The following is a 22913-nucleotide window of genomic DNA, read 5'->3' as shown; positions in this document are numbered from 1 at the left end:
TGTACCAGATCTATTGTATACCCTACACTAAGTTTAGCAAGAGAGTACAATAGTGATCTAGGAGTAGATCACTGGACAGTGGTAAAAAAACTTATCCTTAGTGGAATAAGGATATGTTTCTCGATTATGGAGGTGACAAAAGGTTAGTCGTAAAGGGTTACGTCGATGAAAATTTTGACACTGATCCAGATAACTCTAAGTCTCAATCTGGATACATTTTGAAAGTGGGAGGAATTAGCTAGAGTAGCTCCGTGCAGAGCATTGTTGACATAGAAGTTTGCAAAAATACATACGGATCTGAATGTGGCAGACCCGTAGACCAAACTTCTCTCACAAGAAAAACATGATCACACCTTGGTACTCTTTGGGTGTTGATCACATAGCGATGTGAACTAGATTATTGACTCTAGTAAACCTTTTGGGTGTTGGTCACATGACGATGTGAACTATGGGTGTTAATCACATGGTGATGTGAACTATTGGTGTTAAATGACATGGCGATGTGAACTAGATTATTGACTCTAGTGCAAGTGGGAGACTGAAGGAAATATGCCCTAGAGGCAATAATAAAGTTATTATTTATTTCCTTATTTCATGATAAATGTTTATTATTCATGCTAGAATTGTATTAACCGGAAACATAATACATGTGTGAATACATAGACAAACATAGTGTCACTAGTATGCCTCTACTTGACTAGCTCGTTAATCAAAGATGGTTAAGTTTCCTAACCATAGACATGAGTTGTCATTTGATTAACGGGATCACATCATTAGGAGAATGATGTGATTGACTTGACCCATTCCGTTAGCTTAGCACAATGATCATTTAGTTTGTTGCTACTTCTTTATTCATGACTTATACATGTTCCTATGACTATGAGATTATGCAACTCCCGTTTACCGAAGGAACACTTTGTGTGCTACCAAATGTCACAACGTAACTGGATGATTATAAAGGTGCTCTACAAGTGTCTCCGAAGGTACTTGTTGGGTTGGCGTATTTCGATATTAGGATTTGTCACTCCGATTGTCGGAGAGGTATCTCTGGGCCCACTCAGTAATACACATCACTTAAGCCTTGCAAGCATTGCAACTAATGAGTTAGTTGCGGGATGATGTATTACGGAACGAGTAAAGAGACTTGCCGGTAACGAGATTGAACTAGGTATTGAGATACCGATGATCGAATCTCGGGCAAGTAACATACCGATGACAAAGGGAACAACGTATGTTGTTATGCGGTTTGACCGATAAAGATCTTCGTAGAATATGTAGGAGCCAATATGAGCATCCAAGTTCCACTATTGGTTATTGACCGGAGACGTGTCTCGGTCATGTCTACATAGTTCTCGAACCCATAGGGTCCGCACGCTTAACGTTCGGTGACGATTTGTATTATGAGTTTATGTGTTTTGATGTACCAAAGGTAGTTCGGAGTCCCGGATGAGATCGGGGACATGACGAGGAGTCTCGAAATGCTCGAGATGTAAAGATCGATATATTGGACGACTATATTCGGACATCGGAAAGGTTCCGAGTTATTCGGGTATTTTTCGGAGTACCGGAGAGTTACGGGAATTCGCCGGGGAGTATATGGGCCTTATTGGGCTTTAGGGGAAAGAGAGAGGAGAGGCTGCCCCCCCCCCAATGCTTAGTCCGAATTGGACTCGGGGGAGGGGCAGCGCCCCCTCCTTCCTTCTCTTCTTTTTTCCCTTTCCTTCTCTCCTACTCCTATTACTTGGAAGGGCTCCTAGTTCTACTAGGAAAGGGGGAATCCTACTCCCGGTGGGAGTAGGACTCCCCTTGGGCACGCCATAGAGAGGGCCGGCCCTCCCCCTCCTCCACTCCTTTATATACGGGGAGGGGGCACCCCTTGGAGACACAACAATTGATCATTGATCTTTTAGCCGTGTGCGGTGCCCCCCTCCACCATAATCCACCTCGGTCATATCGTAGCAGTGCTTAGGCGAAGCCCTGTGTCGGTAGCATCATCATCACCATCATCATGCCGTCTTGCTGGCGGAACTCTCCCTCGAAGCTCTACTGGATCGGAGTTCGTGGGACGTCATCGAGCTGAACGTGTGCTGAACTCAGAGGTGTCGTGTGTTCGGTACTTGGATCGGTCGGATCGTGAAGACATACGACTACATCAACCGCGTTGTGCTAACGCTTTCGCTTTTGGTCTACGAGGGTACGTGGACACACTCTCCCCTCTCGTTGCTATGCATCACCATGATCCTGTGTGTGCGTAGGATTTTTTTTGAAATTACTATGTTCCCCAACACCTGCCCCAGTGTGGGCGCCAACTGTCGTGGTTCTATGTCTGACAGTAGAATGGGGGTAGGTATGAGGAGGCACGATCCTAGCTACGGTGAAGTTGTGCATGCCAGATTTACGAGTTCAGGCCCTTCACAGAGGAAGTAACAACCCTATGTCTCGGTGCCCGGAGGCTTGTCGATTGGATTATGCGTGAAGTTACAAGGGGTGTGAACCCTTGTCCCAGAGGAGGGGGTGGCTTATATAGAGTGCGCCAGGACCCCAGCCATCCCCCGTTACATAGGGTTCAATGTAAATTGATAGGAGACATTACTGGTAATGTCAGCATTAGAGTGATATAAATGACCCTTAAGACTACAGAGTGAATGCCTGACCGTTGCCATCCATTGTGACCTTAGATCTTCTGTACTCCGAGTGGTTTCTGATGTGGTCGGATGATTATATCCTGGTCGAATGGAATTGGGTTATCCGGGTGGAACTCATGGTCGAGTGGGTTGCATCTTGAGGTGATTCTAGTCGGTAGAATTTGTTGTCCTTTGAATGTCTTCGACTGTAGGGCAGTGTCCTTGGGAAGCATGCTTAGATCAAGTCTATTGCCCTACCCTAGGTACATGTCATCGTCAGTTCCCTCTCATTGTAGCCAGCCACCCATGCCGCCTAGCCACCACCTAGCCCACCGCCCCACCCTCACGGCCTCACCCAGGTTGTGCGTTGTCGCTGCCCTCTAGGGCAGGACCCAACTCCTCTTCCATCTGACGACAAGGGGAGTGGCGGCACCTACCTTGATAGGGGGGAGAGTGAGGAGGAGGTGAAGCTGGAGCCGCAGCAGGAGTTCCCAGAGGAGGAGCAGCAACAGCTGTAGCCGCAGCCGTTGTGGCATGATCATCTCGTGGCGTACAACTAGTTCGTCTCTTGGCGCAACGATGAGACGTACCACCGTGCGAGTGCTACCTCTTGAGCACTGCGCTGGTTTTCCCTTGAAGAGGAAAGGGTGGTACAGTATAGCAGCGTAAGTATTTCCCTCAGTTTTTGAGAACCAAGGTATCAATCCAGTAGGAGACCACGCGCAAGTCACCTCGTACCTACACACACAAATAAGAACCTCGCAACCAACGCGATAAAGGGGTTGTATATCCCTTCATGGCCACTTGCAAGAGTGAGATCTGATAGAGATGATAATAATAAGATAAATATTTTTGGTATTTTTATGATATAGATTGAAAGTAAAGATTTCAAAATAAAGTAGATTGGAAACTTGTATGATGGAGAATAGACCCGGGGGCCATAGGTTTCACTAGTGGCTTCTCTCAAGACAGCATGAGTATTACGATGGGTGAACAAATTACTGTCGAGCAATTGACAGAAAAGCGAATAATTATGAGAATATCTAGGCATGATCATGTATATAGGCATCACGTCCGTGACAAGTAGACCGAAACGATTCTGCATCTACTACAATTACTCCACACATCGACCGCTATCCAGCATGCATCTAGAGTATTAAGTTCATAAGAACAGAGTAACGCCTTAAGCAAGATGACATGATGTAGAGGGATAAACTCATGCAATATGATGTAAACCCCATCTTTTTATCCTCGATGGCAACAACACAATACATGTCGTTTCCCTTTATGTCACTTGGATCGAGCACCGCAAGATTGAACCCAAAGCTAAGCACTTCTCCCATTGCAAGAAAGATCAATCTAGTAGGCCAAACCAAACTGATAATTCGAAGAGACTTGCAAAGATAAACCAATCATACATAAAAGAATTCAGAGAAGATTCAAATATTGTTCATAGATAATCTGGATCATAAACCCACAACTCATCGGATCTCAACAAACACACCGCAAATAGAAGAGTTACATCGAATAGATCTCCAAGAGAATTGAGGAGAACTTTGTATTGAGATCCAAAGAGAGAGAAGAAGCCATCTAGCTACTAGCTATGGACCCGAAGGTCTGAAGTGAACTACTCACACATCATCGGAGAGGCCATGGAGTTGATGTAGAGGCCCTCCGTGATCGATGCCCCCTCCAGCGGAGCTCCGGAAAAGGCCCCAAAATGGGATCTCTTGGGTACAGAAGGTTGCGGTGGTGGAATTAGGTTTTCGTGGTGCTCCTGGATGTTTGCGAGGTATATGGATATATATAGGAGGAAGAAGTAGGTCGGTGGAGCAAGGAGGGGCCCATGAGGGTGGATGGCGCGCCCACCTGCCTCGTGGCCTCCGCGATTGTTTCTTGATGTCCACTCCAAGTCTCCTGGATCACGTTTGTTCCAAAAATAACGCTCCCGAAGGTTTCATTCTGTTTGGACTCCATTTGATATTCCTTTTCGGCGAAACTCTAAAATAGGCAAAAAAACAGCAATTTGGGTTGGGCCTCCGGTTAATAGGTTAGTCCCAAAAATAATATAAAAGTGGAAAAATAAGCCCATTAACATCCAAAATAGATAATATAATAGAATGGAACAATAAAAAATTATAGATACATTGAAGACGTATCAAGCATCCCCAAGCTTAATTCCTGCTCGTCCTCGAGCAGGTAAATGATAAAAACAGAATTTTTGATGTGGAATGCTTCCTAACATATTTCTCAATGTAATTTTTATTTATTGTGGCATGAATGTTCAGATCCGAAAGATTCAAGATAAAAGTTTAATATTGACATAGAAATAATAATACTTCAAGTATACTAACTAAGCAATCATGTCTTCTCAAAATAACATGGCCAAAGAAAGTTATCCCTACAAAATCATATAGTCTAGCTATGCTCTATCTTCATCACACAAAATATTAAATCATGCACAACCCCGATGACAAGCCAAGCAATTGTTTCATACTTTTGATGTTCTCAAACTTTTTCAATCTTCACGCAATATATGAGCGTGAGCCATGGATATTTACACTATCATGGAATAGAATGGTGGTTGTGAAGAAGATAATCTCACATCAACTAGGCGTATCAACGAGCTATGGAGATGCCCATTAATAGATATCAATGTGAGTGAGTAGGGATTTCCATGCAACAGATGCACTAGAACTAAAAGTGGATGAAAGCTCAGCAAAAGAAACTAAGTGGGTGTGCATCCAACCTGCTTGCTCATGAAGACCTAGGGCAATTTGAGGAAGCCCATCATTGGAATATACAAGCCAAGTTCTATGTAAAATTCCCACTAGTTTATGAAAGTGACAACATAAGAGACTCTCTATCATGAAGATCATGGTGCTACTTTGAAGCACAAGTGTGTAAAAAGGATAGTAACATTGCCCCTTCTCTCTTTTTCTCTCATTTTTTCTTTTTTTCTTTTTTTATTTGGGCCTTTTTTTTTCTTTTTCGCCTCTTGTTTTTTTGTCCGAAGTCTCATCCCGACTTGTGGGGGAATCATAGTCTCCATCATCATTTCCTCACTGGGACAATGCTCTAATAATGATGATCATCACACTTCTTTTTACTTACAACTCAATACTTAGAACAAAATATGACTCTATGTGAATGCCTCCGGCGGTGTACTGGAATATGCAATGAATCAAGAGTGACATGTATGAAAAAAAATTATGAACGGTGCCTTTGCCACAAATACGATGTCAACCACATGATCATGCAAAGCAATATGACAATGATGAAGCGTGTCATAGCAAACAGAACGGTGGAAAGTTGCATGGCAATATATCTCGGAATGGCTATGGAAATGCCATAATAGGTAGGTATGGTGGCTGTTTTGAGGAAGGTATATGGTGGGTTTATGGTACCGGTGAAAGTTGCGCGGTACTAGAGAGGCTAGCAATTGTGGAAGGGTGAGGGTGCGTATAATCCATGGACTCAACATTAGTCATAAAGAACTCACATACTTATTGCAAAAATCTATTAGTTATCGAAGCAAAGTACTATGTGCATGCTCCTAGGGGGATAGATTGGTAGGAAAAGACAATCGCTCGTCCCCAACCGCCACTCATAAGGAAGGCAATCAATAAATAAATCATGCTCCGACTTCACCACATAACGGTTCACCATACGTGCATGCTACGGGAATCACAAACTTCAACACAAGTATTTTTCAAATTCACAACTACTCAACTATCAAGACTCTAATATCACCATCTCCATATCTCAAAACAATCATCAAGTATCAAACTTCTCTTAGTATTCAATGCACTTATATGAAAGTTTTTATTACGCCTAAAAGCAAATTGCCATGTTGTTCTAAAGGACTCTCAAAATAATATAAGTGAAGCATGAGAATTCAATTATTTCTATAGAATAGAACCACCGCCGTGCTCTAAAAGATATAAGTGAAGCACTAGAGCAAAAACTATATAGCTCAAAAGATATAAGTGAAACACATAGAGTATTCTAATAAATTCTAATTCATGTGTGTCTCTCTCAGAAGGTGCGTACAGCAAGGATGATTGTGGTAAACTAAAAATCAAAGACTCAAATCATACAAGACGCTCCAAGCAAAACACATATCATGTGGCGAATAAAAATATAGCTCCAAGTAAAGTTACCGATGAACGAAGACAAAAGAGGGGATGCCTTCCAAGGCATCCCCAAGCTTAGGATTTTTGGTGTCCTTGTATTTTACCTTGGGGTGCCATGGTCATCCCCAAGCTTAGGCTCTTGCCACTCCTTGTTCCATAATCCATCAATTCTTTAAACAAACATGAAAACTTCACAACACAAAACTTAGCAAGAGAATCTCGTGAGCTCCGTTAGCGAAAGAAAACAAAACACCACTTCAAGGTACTGTAATGAACTAATTATTTATTTATATTGGTGTTAAACCTACTGTATTCCAACTTCTCTATGGTTTATAAACTCTTTTACTACCCATAGATTCATTAAAATAAGCAAACAACACACGGAAAACAGAATCTGTCTAAAACAGAACAGTCTGTAGTAATCCGTAACTAAAGCAAACTTATGGAACCCCAAAAATTCTAAAATAAATTGCTGGACGTGAGTAATGTATATATTAATCATCTGCAAAAAGAATTAACTAGATAGCACTCTCCAATAAAAAATGGCAGCAATTCTCGTGAGCGCTAAAGTTTCTGTTTTTTACAGCAAGATCAAAAAGACTTTCCCCAAGTCTTCCCAACGGTTCTACTTGGCACAAACACTAATTAAACACAAAAAACACAACCAAAACAGAGGCTAGATAAATTATTTATTACTAAACAGGAGCAAAAATCAAGGAATAAAAATAGAATTGGGTTTCCTCCCAACAAGCGCTATCGTTTAACGCACCTAGCTAGGCATAAAAGCAAAGATAGATCTAGGTATTGCCATCTTTGGTAGGCAATCCATAAGTGGATCTCATAATAGATTCATATGGTAATTTAACTTTCTTTCTAGGGAAGTGTTCCATGCCTTTCCTTAATGGAAATTGGAATTTAATATTCCCTTCCTTCATATCAATAATTGCACCAATCGTTCTAAGGAAAGGTCTACCAAGAATAATAGGACATGAAGGATTGCAATCTATATCAAGAACAATGAAATCTACGGGCACATAATTCCTATTTGCAACAATAAGAACATCATTAATCTTTCCCATAGGTTTCTTAATAGTGGAATCCGCAAGGTCCAAGTTAGGGAACAATCATCAAATTCACGGAAACCTAGCAAATCACACAAAGTTTTTGAAATCGTGGAAACACTAGCACCAAAATCACACAAAGCATAGCACTCATGATCTTTAAATTTAATTTTAATTGTAGATTCCCACTCATCATAAAGTTTTCTAGGGATAGAAACTTCCAACTCAAGTTTTCCTCATAAGATTGCATCAAAGCATGAACGATATGTTTAGTAAAAGCTTTATTTTGACTATAAGCATGAGGAGAATTTAGCACAGATTGCAACAAGGAAATAAAATCTATCAAAGAGAAATTATCATAATTAAATTCCTTGAAATCCAAGATAGTGGGTTCGTTGCTATTTAAAGTTTTAACCTCTTCAATCCCACTTTTGAAAAAATTTGCATCAAGATCTAAAAACTCCAAATTTTTGGGACGCCTTCTAACTAAAGTTGACTCATCTCCAGTACCATCATTATCAAGATTCATATTGCAAAACAAAGATTTAATAGGGGACACATCAATAACTTTTAGATCTTCATCTTTATTATCATGAAAACTAGAAGAACACGCTTTTACAAAATAATCTTTCTTAGCATGCATCCTAGCGGTTCTTTCTTTGCACTCATCAATGGAAATTCTCATGGCTTTGAGAGACTCATTGATATCATGCTTAGGTGGAATAGATCTAAGTTTCAAAGAATCAACATCAAGAGAAATTCTATCCATGTTCCTAGCCAACTCATCAATCTTAAGCAATTTTTCTTCAATCAAAGCATTGAAACTCTTTTGCGAAGTAATAAATTCTTTAATACTAGATTCAAAATCAGAGGGCATCTTATTATAATTTCCATAGGAATTGTTGTAGGAGTTACCATAATTATTAGAGGAATTACTAGGAAACGGCCTAGAATTAAAATTACCTCTATACGCGTTATTACCAAAATTGTTCCTACCAACAAAATTCACATACATATATTCATTATTATTCTCAGTCAAAGTAGACAAAGGCATATCATTAGGATCGGTAGGAGCACTCTTATTAGCAAACAATTTCATAAGTTCATCCATCTTTCCACTCAAAACATTAATCTCTTCAATTGCATGCACCTTTTTACTAGTAGATCTTTCAGTGTGCCATTGAGAATAATTAACCATAATATTATCTAGGAGTTTGGTAGCTTCTCCTAAAGTGATTTCCATAAAAGTGCCTTCCGCAGCTGAATCTAAAATATTTCTAGAAGCAAAATCCAATCCGGCATAATTTTTTTGTATAATCATCCATAAATTCAATCCATGTGTAGGGCAATTACGTATCATTAATTTCATCCTCTCCCAAGCTTGTGCAACATGTTCATGATCAAGTTGCTTAAAATTCATAATATCGTTTCTAAGAGAGATGATCTTAGCGGGAGGAAAATACTTAGAGATAAAAGCATCTTTGCATTTATTCCATGAATCAATACTATTTTTAGGCAAAGACGAAAACCAAGCTTTAGCATGATCTCTAAGCGAAAACAGAAATAGCTTAAGTTTAACAATATTGTTGTTCACATCTTTCTTCTTTTGCATATCACACAAATCAACAAAGTTGTTTAGATGGGTAGCGGCATCTTCACTAGGAAGGCTAGAAAACGGATCTTTCATGACAAGATTCAGCAAAGCAGTATTAATTTTACAAGATTCAGCATCGGTAAGAGGAGCAATCAGAGTGCTAATAAAATCATTATTCTTGGTATTGGCAAAGTCACACATTTAGTATTATCTTGAGCCATCGTGACAAGCAAGCAATCCAACACACAAGCAAACAAGAAGCAAGCGAAAAAGAGGCGAACGGAAAAAGAGGGCGAAAGGAAAAGAGGGCGAATAAAACGGCAAGGGTGAAGTGGGGGAGAGGAAAACGAGAGGCAAATGGCAAATAATGTAATGCGAAGGGTAAGAGTTGTGATGGGTACTTGGTATGTCTTGACTTAGCGTAGATCTCCCCGGCAACGGCGCCAGAAATGGCTTGTTGACGGGAGAAAAAATCTTGACTTGACTTTGCGTAAGCCTCCCCGGCAACGGCGCCAGAAATCCTTCTTGATACCTCTTGAGCATTGCGTTGGTTTTCCCTTGAAGAGAAAAGGGTGGTGCAGTAAAGCAGCGTAAGTATTTTCCTCAGTTTTTGAGAACCAAGGTATCAATCCAGTAGGAGACCACGCGCGAGTCACCTCGTACCTACACACACAAATAAGAACGTCGCAACCAACGCGATAAAGGGGTTGTCAATCCCTTCACGGCCACTTGCAAGAGTGAGATCTGATAGAGATGATGATAATAAGGTAAATATTTTTGGTATTTTTATGATATAGATTGAAATTAAAGATTGCAAAATAAAGTAGATTGGAAACTTGTATGATGGAGAATAGACCCGGGGGCCATAGGTTTCACTAGTGGCTTCTTTCAAGATAGCATAAGTATTATGGTGGGTGAACAAATTACTATCGAGCAACTGATAGAAAAGCGAATAATTATGAGAATATCTAGGCATGATCATGTATATAGGCATCACGTCCGTGACAAGTAGACCGAAACGATTATGCATCTACTACTATTACTCCACACATCGACCGCTATCCAGCATGTATCTAGAGTATTAAGTTCATAAGAACAGAGTAACACCTTAAGCAAGATGACATGATGTAGAGGGATAAACTCATGCAATATGATGTAAACCCCATCTTTTCATCCTCGATGGCAACAATACAATACGTGTCGTTTCCCTTTATGTCACTGGGATCGAGCACCGCAAGATTGAACCCAAAGCTAAGCACTTCTCCCATTGCAAGAAAGATCAATCTAGTAGGCCAAACCAAACTAATAATTCGAAGAGTGTTGCAAAGATAGACCAATCATACATAAAAGAATTCAGAGAAGATTCAAATATTGTTCATAGATAATCTGGATCATAAACCCACAATTCATCGGATCTCGACAAACACACCGCAAAAACAAGAGTTACATTGAATAGATCTCCAAGAGAATCGAGGAGAACTTTGTATTGAGATCCAAAGAGAGAGAAGAAGCCATCTGGCTACTAGCTATGGACCCGAAGGTCTGAAGTAAACTACTCACACATCATCGGAGAGGCCATGGAGTTGATGTAGAGGCCCTCCGTGATCGATGCCCCCTCCGGCGGAGCTCCAGAAAAGGCTCAAAGATGGGATCTCTTGGGTACAGAAGGTTGCGGTGGTGGAATTAGGTTTTCGTGGTGCTCCTGGATGTTTGCGGGGTATATGGATATATATAGGAGGAAGAAGTAGGTCGGTGGAGCAACGAGGGGACCACGAGGGTGGAGGGCGCACCCAGGGGGGTGGGCGCGCCCCCCTGCCTCGTGACCTCCTCGATTGTTTCTTGACGTCCACTCCAAGTCTCCTGGATCACGTTTGTTCCAAAAGTAACGCTCCCGAAGGTTTCATTCCGTTTGGACTCCGTTTGATATTCCTTTTTCGGCGAAACTCTAAAATAGGCAAAAAAACAACAATTTGGGTTGGGCCTTCGGTTAATAGGTTAGTCCCAAAAATAATATAGAAGTGTAAAAATAAGCCCATTAACATCCAAAATAGATAATATAATAGCATGGAACAATCAAAGATTATAGATACGTTGGAGGCGTATTAGCGAGGCCGACTTTCAAGGAGGTGAACGCGGACATGGAGGTTGCCGTCAGTGTGTGTTCGCTCGAGAGCGCAGAGAGGGATGAGCATGCCCGCTCCCTCATGGCCGCAGAGCGAGCGGTCTACAAGCAACTCAACGCCTAGACGGCGTCGGCCGAGCCGCAATAGATGATTTCCAAAGGGAGGAGGATGTCACCTCCTTCATGACCCAGATGATCGCCCATCGGGAGGAGGATAACGCCGCCTCCTTCATGGCTCTCTAGTGTGCGGCCCACGAGTAGCTGAACGCGGCAAGGTCTGCAGCCTCTGCTGGTCCTCGCGAGGATGCTGGAGCGACATGGCAAACGCTCACCGCATCCAGGTAGAGCAAGCCTTTAGCCGGGCTCGCGAAGCAGCGGAGCTGGAGGTGGAGACGCAATGACAGACGTATGCGCATGCGCTCACGCCTGGTGGTGGTGGAGCAAGAATGGGCAGTGAGGAGCTCGCTTGCCTAGGTGGAAGGGCCTAATGAGCCTCTCCCCCGTCGTACTTCGTCGAGATGGTGACAAACGGCGACGAGGCTGGCCCCTCTAACGTTGACATGGCGACGAACGACGACGAGATTGGCCCTAGTGGCGTCTAGATTAGTTTATTTAAGGTTAAGTTCTAGCCTTCCGTCATTTAGATTAAATTTTAGTGTAAATTTCGTAGTATTTTTTATCAAATTTCAATGAAAATCAAGTCTTATTTCAATATTTGGTCAAACTTAACATTTGATTTGAGGCCATTGCAAACATTGTATAGGCGGGCCGGCCTGTAAATGTGTTTCAAGGCGCAACAAATCTATCACCCCAGCCTATACTTTAACCGCGCGGAACCCTGGATACAGGTCACAACCCGTAACCTTCGTCGCTGCCCACCGCGAAATCCCCCACATATTGCTCGGCGCTGGCGACCAAATCTGTCGCCTCCCACCATAGATCATCCACCGCGGTACCACTATGAGGCACAGCAGAGGGCCAATCGGATGTGGCGGCGGCAGTAGCTCTGATGAGGAGCGCAAGCGCCGCGTCACCGCTGACGCTGCGAGGAAGCGAGCCGCGCACCGGTGGACGAACAGGGGCCTATCGCCGCCCCTGTCACTCCTCCGCCGTGAGGTCGACGAGTTTGACCGCCGCCACGCGCACCGCTACGAGGCGGGGATCTCCACCAGCGTGTGCACGCTGCTGCTGCCACCAAAGACGGAGGGCGAGGTCGAGGGGACGACCCGACGTGATTCGCCAATGCCATCGATACCGCCACCGCCATGCTCCTGGCGTGCTGCGAGCGGGAGGAAGAATAGGAGCGGAAGCACCGCCGGCTCGCCGAGGAGCTCGAAGACCTCCTATTAGAACAGGGGGAGGGGGTCGCCGACGAGCGCACATGGCGGGAGAAGGAGGAGGAATAGGTGCGCATGGCCGACGAGGAGACACGCGTCTTCGTCGACCTTTGCTCCGACGAGGAGACCCGCGTCTTCGTCAACCCTTGCTCCGGTGAGGAGTGAGCTGTGACGATGTCGCCGCCGCACCCTAGGGCTCCGGTGAGCCGATTTGGACTTAGTTAGGGCTAGGGCGGTGCCATGTTAGATTTTGCTAGTTAAATTATCGAAAAATGCCATTTATGGTTTGCTGATCCGAGATGAATTCGCAAAACTAGTGTGTAAGTTCATCTCTAGTGAATTCCCGCAAATGGAAAACTTAAATTTCAGTTCTATTTTTTGAGGGTTAAAGGCAGGCGCTCTGCCATTCAATTAGATAGAAAGAAAGGCCTCCTTTGGTTTGGAGGATTTTTATAGGAATTCCATAGGATAGGATTTTTGCAAGAAAAAATCCTTTAGAGCCCTTTGGTTTGTAGGAATGGAATCCTATTCCTGCGGAGGAATTCTTCCTATCCTCCACATTTCATAGGAAAATAAACATTAGCCTAGACTCAATGGAAAAATCCTATGAAGTGAATCAAAGGACATCTTCTTTTCTATTCCTACTCATAGGATTTGAGATGCATGTCATCTCATTTCCTATGATTTTTCTATTCCTATGATTTCCCTACCCTGTGAACCAAAGGAGGACAAAATCTTTTTGCAGGGGGCCCTCGGGAGAGGGAGTGAAAATGGCCAAAAAGGCCGAAAAAACAGGTGAAAGTAAAGAACTATGCGCCATGGTCTTTGGGGTCATCCGTGAAGGCATATGCCCGCGCCTCAATCTCGCCTCGCACAAGGCGCACCACATCGGCCACAGGCAATGCCGTGCTCGTGAAGACCCTGCTGTCGCGCTCCTTGCACAACCCCCAAATGATGGAATTTTTTTTGAAACTATGACGATTTTTATAGCAAATTCGGAAACTATACACCCTAATGCAGAAAAATCAAAATTATCACCCTGTCGGCCTCCTGTTGGCCGAAGAGGGACTTTTCGGCCTACCATTGGCCGAAGAGGGACATTTTGGCCAACTGCTGGCCAAAAAGGACTTTTCGGCCAACAGTTGGCCAAAGAGTCCCTCTTCGGCCAACACCGGCTCTACTGTTTTAGAAAATTTATATCAATTCGGATTTTTAGTATTTTAATTTGATTCTTTTTGCATTATATTAGAAATTTTACGAAGTTTCTGTAGATATCAAGTTTGTCTAGATTTGAAAGTTTGAATTTGAATTTTTATGAATTTGCTCAAATCACTAGATTGCCTATAATTTGAGCTAGGAGTATTCTTTTTAGATGGTTCTTTTTGCTACTGGTTCTTTGTGACGTTGTTTATCAGTAGTAATTAATTGGTGAATTTTAGGATTATTTAAAATTAGATTTTCATGAAAACAGTTCTGTTTTAGTGTTTTATAGGTTTTGTGCTATTTCTTTTAATTTTAATTGCTTTAAATTGTTTTCTTTACTACCGCTGGAGGAGCGGTACTACCGCTTAGCATGGTTAAAACACCCCAACGAGAGAGAAAACATGAGCTAAAAACTGCCAGAGAGGTAGAGCAGTATGAGCGGCACTACCGCTGTAGCCAGCGGTACTACCGTTGGCCACAGCGGTACTGCCGCTTGGCCCAGTGGTACTACCACACAAGAGTGGTACTACCGCTCCTACTGCCGCTCCTACTACCGCTGAATCCGACACGAGAAGAGCAGGACCCAAAATCAAGGCGGTAGAAGAGCGGCACTGCAGCGGTACTATGGCTGAGAGCTCCAAGTGGTACTACCGCTTGGGCTCGCGGTACTATCGCTGGGACCAGACAAAAGCCACTCTCAAGAAAACAAGAACTGCCATAACTTCTGCATATGAGCTCCGAATTGAGCAAACTCAAGCTTGTTGGAAACAAGACGACGAGTAGCATCAAAACAGCGACTGGTTATAGTAAGAAGAGGCAGGGGAGGAATGCCTAACAAAAAGAGGAGTGAAACCTCCAACCGAGAAGAACCGGCAAAACCTCCAACATCGAAAACATCATAGAAGATGCATGTGAACTTCGTTTTCGATGAACTCAAGCTTGTCATCAAGATGACCATAAGCTCTAAGACTCACAAAGAGAACCAAACAAGAACCAAGAAAGATGATGCAAGGATGCAATGGTTTGAGCTCTCTACGAATGATACGGTCAAGCTACTCATCGAGAGCCCCCCTTGATAGTATGACAACCGATCCTATAACCCGGTCTCCCAACTACCATCATGAGACCGGTAAAATAGAAAACCTATCAAGGGAAAACCTTTGGCTTGCACATGGTCCACTTGAGCTAGATGATGACAATCTTGACTCCCTCAAGTTGGACCACCTTTCTTGATTGCGTTGGCTTGATGAAGACTAGTTGATTGCTCCCCCATACTCCACTATGGGTGAGCCACTCTTCCGCACATCTTCACAAGTCTATTGTCACCAGAATGGACGGCAAGCTACAAGCATTTGATCTCTTCGCGATGCTTCACTTGAATTTGCACACCGCAACCTAACCCCACAAAGAACTCTCACAAAGATCATGGGTTAGTACACAAAGCGTAATTGACAATGCTTACCATACCATGGGATCGCTTGATCCCTCTCGGTACATCTTCTACGCTTTGTGGGTTGATCAACTTGATTCACTCTTTGACTTAGTCTTGATCAACCTCTCACAAGACCAATCTTTAGGTAATTCCTTGAATAGCACCTTGGTCAACACAAACTCTCCTTGAAACCAATACATGTACTCCAAGAAAAGCCTATGGACAAAATCTTCAAATATAACTCAAGGCAACCATTAGTCCATAGAGATTGTCATCAATTACCAAAACCAAACATGGGGGCACCGCATGTTCTTACACTCGGGAATTGTCTTCCCCATCCCTTGCATATTATAGTTCATCACGAAGCCTTTGTGGCTTGGTGGCAGTGATTGGAGAACTGTGTCAATAACACTATCATGTGAAATATTAAGTCCCAACTGAGTCAAGTGATTATGATACCCATACATTTTGAGTATGTGTTCACTGACAGAACTGTTCTCCTTCATTTTTGCAGTTATAAAACATGTTGGAGACTTCATATCTCTCAACCCAGGCATTTGCTTGAAATATTAACTTCAACTCCTGGAACATCTCATATGCTCCATGACGTTCAAAACGTCTTTGAAGACCCGATTCTAAGCCGTAAAGCATGGCACACTGAACTATCGAGTAGTCACTAGATCGAGCTTGCCAGACGTTCAAAACATCAGCATCTGCTCCTGCAGCAGGCCTTTCACCTAGCAGTCCATCAAGGACATAGTTCTTCTATGCAGCAATGAGGAAAATCCTCAAGCTACGGACCCAGTCCGTGTAGTTGCTAACATCATCTTTCAACTTAGCTTTCTCTAGGAACGCATTAAAATTTAGGGGAACGGTGGCACGGGCCATTGATCTACAACATAGATATGCAAATACTATCGGGACTAAGTTCATGATAAATTAAGTTCAATTAATCAAATTACTTAAGAACTCTCACTTAAATAGACATCCCTCGAGTCATCTAAGTGATACGTGATCCAAATCAACTAATCCATGTTTGATCATCATGTGAGATGGAGTAGTCATCAATGGTGAACATCTCTATGTTGATCATATATACTATATGATTCACGTTCTACCTTTCGGTCTCTAGTGTTCCGAGGCCATGTCTGTACAAACTAGGCTCATCAAGTTTAACCCAAGTATTCCGCATGTGCAAAACTGTCTTGCACCCGTTGTATGTGAACGTAGAGTCTACCACACCCGATCATCATGTGTTGTCTCAACACGACGAACTGTAGCAACGGTGCATACTCAGGGAGAACACTTTTACCTTGAAATTTAGTGAAGGGGTCATCGTATAATGCTACTGCCGTACTAAGAAAAATAAGATGCATAAAAGATAAACATCACATGCAACCAAAATATGTGACATGATATGGCCATCATCATCTTGTGCTTTTGATCTCCATCTCCAAAGCATCGTCATGATCTCCATCGTCACCGGCTTGACACCTGGATCTCCATCATTGCGTCATGGTCGTCTCGCCAACTATTGCTTCTACAACTATCGCTAACGCATAGTGATAAAGTATAGCAATTACATGGCGTTTGCATTTCATACAATAAAGAGACAACCATAAGGCTCCTGCCGGTTGTCGATAACTTACAAAACATGATCATCTCATACAATAACGTATATCACATCATGTCTTGACCATATCACGTCACAACATGCCTTGCAAAAACAAGTTAGGTGTCCTCTAGTTTGTTGTTGTAAGTTTTACGTGGCTGCTACGGGCTTCTAGCAAGAACCGTTCTTACCTACGCATAAAACCACAACAGTGTTTCGTCAAGTTTGTTGTTTTAACATTCTTCAAGGACCGGACGTAGTCAAATTCGATTCAACTAAAACAGGAGAAACAGACACCCGACAGACACCTTTATGCAAAACTAGTTGCATGTCCGTCGGTGGAACCGGTCTCATCATGTGCATGGACATCTAAGGTTGGCTGGGCCGCTCCATCCCACAATACCGTCGAATCAAAATAAGACGTTCGTGGTAAGCAATATGACTATCACTGCCCACAACTCTTTGTGTTTTACTCCTGCATATCATCTACGCATAGACCAGACTCATGATGCCACTGTTGGAAATCGTTGCATGGAAAACAAAAAAATTCTATGCACGCGCAATAATCTATCCATGGAGATGCATAGCAACGAGGGGGAGAGTGTGTCTATGTACCCTCATAGACCGTAAGCGGAAGCATTTCTCAACGCGGTCGATGTAGTCGAACTTCTTCGCGCTTCAACCGGTAAAGTACCGAACGCACGGCACCTCCGCATTTTGCGTAGGTTCAGCTCGGTGACGTCCCTCACCTTGTTGATCCAGCAAGATTTCGAGGTAATAGATGAGTTCTGTTAGTATGACAGCGTGGTGATGGTGATGGTGACATAAGCACTACGAAAATATGACCGGGGGTGTAAACGATGGAGGGAGCGCCGCACACGGCTAGGCAATTGTCTGTCGTGTGCTAGACCCCCCCCCATATATAGGTGCGAGGGGGGAGGGAGCAGCCAGGAGGGCGCCCCAAGTAGGTCGAATCCTACTTGGGGTCCTCCCCAAGTGGCGCCCCCTTTCCTTAATTGTCGGAGAAGAAAGGAAAGGGGGAAGAGAGAAGGAAGGGGAGCACAATCCTTTCCTTAATTATGGCAGTTCCGAATCCTCCCGCCTTTCCTTCCCCACTTGGTCGGCTGCCATGGGGGGCGCGCCAGCCCCTTTTGGGCTGGTGTGCTCCCCTCTTGTGGCCCAATAGGCCCAATACTCTCCTGGGGTTGACCGGTACCCCCTCCGGTACTCCGATGACTATCTGGTTTTTCTCGGAAACACTTCCGGTGTTCGAATACCATCGTACTATATATCAATCTTTACCTCTCGACCATTTCGAGACACCTCATCATGTCCGTGATCTCATCCGGGACTCCGAACAAGATTCGGTCACCAAATCACATAACTCATATAATACTATATCGTCAATGAGCGTTAATCATGCGGACCCTACGGGTTCGAGAACTATGTAGACATGACCGAGACACATCTCCGGTTAATAACCAATAATGGAACCTGGATGCCCATATTGGCTCCTACATATTCTACGAAGATCTTCATCGGTCGAACCCCGATACCCGAGATTCAATCGTCGGTATCTTCATACCTAGTTCAATCTCGTTACCGGCAAGTCTCTTTACTCGTTTCGTAATACATCACCTCGCGACTAACTCCTTAGTCGTTTTGCTTGCAAGCTTATGATGTGTATTACTGAGAGGGCCTACAGATACCTCTCCGATACTCGAAGTGACAAATCCTAATCTCGATCTATGCCAACTCAACAAACACCTTCGGAGATACCTGTAGAGCATCTTTATATCACTCAGTTACGTTGTGACCTTTGATAGCACACAAGGCATTCCTCCGATATCCGGGAGTTGCATAATCTCATAGTCGAAGGATGTATTTGACATGAAGAAAGCAATAGCAATAAAACTGAACGATCATAATGCTAAGCTAACGGATGGGTCTTGTCCATGACATCATTCTCCTAATGATGTAATCTTGTTATCAAATGACAACTCATGTCCATGGTTAAGAAACCTTAACAATCTTTGGTCAACAAGCTAGTAAAGTAGAGGCTCACTAGGGACACGGTGTTTATTTATGTATTCACACATGTATTTAGGTTTTGATCAATAATTCTAGCATGAATAATAAACCTTTAACATGAATAAAGAAATATAAAATAACAACTTTATTATTGTCTCTAGGGCATATTTCCTTCAATTCACCGGCCGAAAAAGCCAACAAGTCCATGGTTGTGGTCTTTATTCCAAGAAGGATTCTTCCAGACCTTCCACAATCAAGTAGACTATGCCATGTGTAGTCGAAACCATCTTATAGGTGATCAAGGACATGCGAGCGGAAGTCACATTTACCAACCTAAGAAATTGCCACAAAATCCAAACCATGTTCACGCACATAATCACCGACGTGTTTATGTTTACCAAGTCTGAGAGACCTCTTCTATTCCAAGACATGCCTCTCATGTGGAAACTCGGGTCGGTGTGGAACATTTCGCCTTCTTGGGCGGTTTTTGTTTCTTCTTAGAGGAATGCGATCTGGATTTCCATGACGACACTGTGAAATCACAGAACATGAACCCAGGTTTTCGTTCATCCAAACCAACCTCGTAACCTCACCAGCCAAGTGGGAGACAAGCGGACTATCATAGGCACTGGCGAGCCACTGGATGACGGTGGCCCCGGGCGTCAAACTGTGGTCCACCCATCATGGACCTCCTAGCATGGTCGCCCGAGTTCGAGACGAGTGCCCCCCAGAGGCCCCCGCGGCACACCACCATGAGACTTTCGACTCTGAGGCTGCCACATGCGGCTAGCGCCGCCGACCACCCCGATGTTGGTGGCCCCGTGCGCCCAACCGCGGTCCACCCGTCGTGGACCTTCGAGGTTGGTCGCCCAGGTCTGAGCCGTCCGGCGATCAGACGGCTCGGGGCACCCCTTAGAGGCTCCCATGGCACGCCACCGCGAGATGTTTGACTCGAAGGCCGCCAGATGATGCCGGTTAGGCTCTCGCGCGTGGGTGCGACCTCGCCGGATTTCATCCAATGACGATGGTGCCGGGCGTGCGAGGTGGTCCACCCGTCATGGACCTTCCAGCCAACTCACCTGGGCGCGAGCCATCCAGGCAGATTAGACGGCTCGCCTCGGTCCCGAAAGGCTTCGGCAGCAAGCCAACCCAAAACAGAAGGCCATGAAGAGCTCTCGCCCTCGATGAGCCCAGGAAAGCGGGTACTCCAACATGCTTTATATGAGTAATACGGGGCAGAGGCACTACTACCCTCTGACATTGGGTATGACTACCCGCGGGTGCGTGATTATGAAGAGGAGGCCGCAAAGACGACATAGTTGCTAAGGAAGAAGCTCGCCTTCTCGCCCTGGTACACACCACCATCTATCAGCATAAACTTTGCCAGTACCATGGAAGGCACGTCTGGTCTCACGAGTCCAATATCGGCGACCTCGCCCTCCACCTCCAGCAAAAGCAAAAGAAGAACAAACTCTCTTCACCTTGGGAGGGACCTTATTTGATCCACGAGATCCTCGACGACGGGGCATACTACCTCTACAACACAAAAACAAGACGGATCACGAACCCACCACAAAATGCAACTCAACTATGTATTTTTCGCGCATAAATTCATGCTCTTTCTTAGCATAAACTACTTCAAATTTTTAGCATTTTTTTCTTAGCTCAATCCAGAACAAATTGGGTAATAAGGATATTCTTTCCAATTTGCGATTTGCTATATCCTCAAATGCAAAATTTTAACTTCTCTAAAAAAATGCAAAATTTTAAATGAACACCCTATGATAGACAAGGAAGTGAAACAAACAAACCTCTTTGCTTGACCGACTCAAGGGGCTGCATCGCACATAGTGGACCACCTCCCCGCTTACTCCACACAAAGGGTGCATCGTGCATTTCTTCGATTGATTTCGACCTAGGGGCCGCTTCATCCTTACCGACCTCTCAAGGCCATGAAGCAGGGGCTGCATCGACATAAGCAAAACTTAAGCTGTGGCCCTTGCAACAAAGGAATAGCCAAACGAGAAGTCAGAGGCTGAACAATTTCTGGTTGCCGCTGTGCCCCGCCATAATAAGAACCAACTTGACGCGACCTTAGACCTCCCACGTGCGTGGCGACTATTTATCGCCTTCAGCAAGGTGGAAGAGATCCTGCGCTCCAATAACCACTCTGCCCAAGGACCCTTCGCTGTTAGAACAATGGGACGCATCCTACTTGAGCAATTGAAGCTAGTTTTCACTAGTTTTTATTAGTTTCTTTTCTTTTTCCTTCTTCATTTTTTCTTTTTTTCTTATCTTTGTTTTTGTTTTCACTCTACATTTTCATATATATCACAAACATTTTTAATAAGTAATCAACAATTTTTTTATACACGTTTAACATTGTCCAAACTATTATTTAATATTTTTCAAATACTTGTTCAACATTTTAATACTTACCCACACAAAAAAACATTTTAATACTTATTCAACAATTTTCAAATACATGTTTTGCATTTTTCAAATACTCGTTCAATATATTTAATATTTATTCAACATTTTCAAATACTTTTTCAACATTTTTAGTATTTATTCAAAATTTTAAATACTTTTGCAACACTTTTTTCAAATACTCAATAAACAATTTTTAATACTTATTCAACATTTCAAATACTTGCTCAACACTTTTAACACTTATTCAACATTTTCAAATATTTGTTCAATATCTTTTAAATTCTTGTTCAACATTTTTAAATACTTATTCTACATTTTTCATATACTTTTTCAACATTTTTCAAATGTGTTTTTGAAGAGTGTTTATATATATATAAAGATAAAGATAAAGCAAAATACAAGGACAGAAGAAAAAAAAACATGCCGTAGCCTCCCGCGCGGCTGGGCTGGCCCATCTGGGGCTCCTCCACACGTGAGGCTTCGCCTGTGCTCACTTAAAGCGAGAAATAGGGATGCCCTCATGCGCTTGGTCAGTCAAAACTTTGCCCAAAGGAATCAAACAAGAATTCAAACTACAAAAGTTGAAACATAAAAATTGTAACAAAGTTGACATTGCCTAACGCCACACAGGCCAACAAATGTTCCTACTCTTTCAGGCTCACATCAAGCTCACATCCAGTCGCCACCACCATCAAGAAATTCGTCAGGAATGGAGGTCGCAACAACACGAGTGGAGACCTCAGGATAGCGCGACCTCAAGCGTGCAAGCACGGGTCATGCTCCTTCCTTGGCGGCAGCTTCTTGGAGGTCGGCCAAGCGATCCAGCACGTTCGATCAATGGACCCAGGTGGACATCAGCATCCTGCGAGATCCACATCAAACCTGCCACACGGGTCAGCGCCTAGGACATCTGTTGAAGAACAATAGTGACAACACCAAGGCTGTCTTGATCCGGCACAATATACATTTACGAAAGAATACCTGCAACAATTAACCACAATTAGCAAACATGGCGAGACGCCAGACAAAAAGCACGTCACAAAGGGACAAAGAAAGGGCATCCACCTCGGGCGGCCTCCTGGAGCTTGGCTATTTGGCCGTATTGATCTGACAGTTCCACCGACATGCGTTGATCGACCTCTCAGCAGGGCGGTCTCCTCGGCAATCGAAGTGCCCTCACCCTTCCCTGAAGCTTCAATCTCATCCCGGACGGACTGGATTTGTTGCCCCAGGTCAATCTCTCTCTCTCTCTGATTTTGCACCATTGCCCAGAAACCGGAGGTAATGTTTTGGTTTGAATCCCCAGCGTCTCGCGTTTTCAACAATAA

This window comes from Triticum urartu, chromosome 3A, assembly GCF_056163025.1.
Source record: "Triticum urartu cultivar PI428250 chromosome 3A, HENAU_Tu73, whole genome shotgun sequence".
Taxonomy (NCBI): Eukaryota; Viridiplantae; Streptophyta; class Magnoliopsida; order Poales; family Poaceae; genus Triticum; species Triticum urartu.
Note: the sequence above shows the minus strand (reverse complement) of the source record.